The sequence below is a fragment of the Plecotus auritus genome (assembly GCF_963455305.1).
Source record: "Plecotus auritus genome assembly, chromosome: 4".
Classification (NCBI taxonomy): domain Eukaryota; kingdom Metazoa; phylum Chordata; class Mammalia; order Chiroptera; family Vespertilionidae; genus Plecotus; species Plecotus auritus.
In genome coordinates, this window is record NC_137775.1 from 187,402,907 (window position 1) to 187,405,102 (window position 2,196).

Below are 2,196 nucleotides of genomic sequence, written 5' to 3' on the forward strand. Positions count from 1 at the left end.
CATTTCATAGTCATTATATTGCTGTTCAGTGGTGGAGGGCATACACCCCATAGGGCTCCCTACGCCCCTCCCCTTCTTCAGGGGTCTGGGATGGAAACGGTGGTCAGGAGATTCTCAGTGTGTCAGGGGATCGATCTGGGGCAGGGACTCCCCAGCAGCTGAGGGCCTCTCTTCCTCTTGCTGGGGCTGGTGGTCCAGGGGGCTCTTACTCCTTGGAGGCTATGGGGACCATAAGGTGCACCACCCTGTTGCTGTAGCCAAATTCATTGTCAAACCAGGAAATGAGCTGACAAAGTGGTCACGGAGGGCAATGCCAGCCCCAGCATCAAAGGTGGAGGAGTGGATGTCACTGTTAAAGTCGCAGGAGACAACCTGGTCCTCAGTATAGCCCAGGATGCCCTTGAGGGGGTTTTCTGATGCCGGCTTCACTACCTTCTTGATGTCATCATATTTGGCAGCTTTCTCCAGGCGGCAGGTCAGATCCACAACCGACACACTGGGGGTGGGGACACGGAAGGCCATGCCAGTGAGCTTTCCATTCAGCTCAGGGATGACCTTGCCCACAGCCTTGCAGCACCAGTAGAAGCAGGGATGATATTCTGGGCAGCCCCTCGGCCATCACAACACAGCCTCCCAGAGGGGCCACCCACGGTCTTCTGGGTGGCGGTGATGGCATGGACTGTGGTCATGAGTCCCTCCACGATGCCTAAGTTGTCATGGATGACCTTGGCCAGGGGGCCAAGCAGTTGGTGGTGCAGGAGGCATTGCTGACAATCTTGAGGGAGTTGTCATACTTGTCATGGTTCACACCCATCACAAACATGGGGGCATCCATAGAAGGGGCAGAGATGATGACCCTCTTGGCTCCGCCCTTCAAGTGAGCCCCAGCCTTCTCCATGGTAGTGAAGACACCGGTGGATTCCACAATGTACCCAGCACCAGCATCACCCCATTTGATGTTGGCGGGATCTCGCTCCTGGAAGATGGAGATGGACTCTTCATTGATGACAAGCTTCCCATTCTCAGCCTTGACTGTGCCTTTGAACTTGCCACAAGTAGAATCATACTGGAACATGTAGACCATGTAGTGGAGGTCAATGAAGGGGTCATTGATGGCGACAATGTCCACTTTGCCAGAATTAAAAGCAGCCCTGGTGACCAGGCACCCAATTCGGCCAAATCCGTTCACTCTGACCTTCACCACTGTGTCTCAGGGTTGTGGCTGCTGGCACTGCGCAGGAGGAGAGTGTCTGACGAACGGGAGGAGCAGCAGGGAGCCTCCTGTTTGAATTTAGTTTGGTAGGACATTTATCAAGACTTTGCAGTGTTTACCACCCATGGCCCAAAGACCAATGGCCAAAGAGGCAATGTCGGTAAATAACTCAAGGAATCCCTAAAATAGTACAGTAAACACTGACTGACAAGAGGATTAGCCCACGAATCTCATCAGAGTAAAACTTGTAGAGTATTTAAATATCCAGGCTGGGGGATCTACAGATACAGAAAGGAATCCCAGCTCCACTTCTTAATAGGCACATGATCTTGAATAAATTTATTGTATTTTTCTCTGAGTCTCCTAAATGTAGATGATGGGATGATGATACATCTCTCAAACTATGCCTAGCACACAGTGAGTGCTCAATAAATGGAGCCAAAATGAATGTCAACCATTATGTACTTTTAACAGTTATTAATCTCTACACCATGATAGTCAGATGGAAAGATCAACATTCTTAAATTTTTAAAAGAAATATGCCTATTTTTTTTAAGTATAAAATAGTAAATGAAAAGTCTTCGCATTCCCATCTCTGGTCCCAGTCCCTAGAGGTTAACGCACATCTTCATTTCTGTTTTTAATTCTTACGGTGATTAGTGCTATGATTTTAATTGTCAACACTAGTCTCTCTTGGTTCATCAGCTTCATACAGTATCTATGAAAGATTTCTAAAACTTTGACTTACTCCTGTTTACCAATTCTTCTATCGCTTTGCTGTTTATAGCATAACTAGTTTTTATTGGTGGATACTGTTCCACATTGACTTTCTCATATTACCACTCAGGTCACTTCACTTTTCCCTCATGCTTTCTATTCCTGTGAGTGCACTGCCCCCTGGGAGAAGCCCCTGGCTCTGTCTTCTGGCTCACTCATTCCGTCTTTAGCCTTGTCCATTCTTCTCATTTACTTGTTATTTTTTT

General features: G+C 47.7%; 1 pseudogene across 1 annotated transcript; it reads right to left on the reverse strand.

Moving 5' to 3' along the window:
* Positions 1 to 205: 205 nt before the first annotated feature.
* Positions 206 to 1,099, reverse strand: LOC308246020 (glyceraldehyde-3-phosphate dehydrogenase-like; annotated as a pseudogene). The gene has a single exon. The product of its transcript is annotated as a glyceraldehyde-3-phosphate dehydrogenase-like (transcript).
* Between the last annotated feature and the right edge of the window lie 1,097 nt (positions 1,100 to 2,196).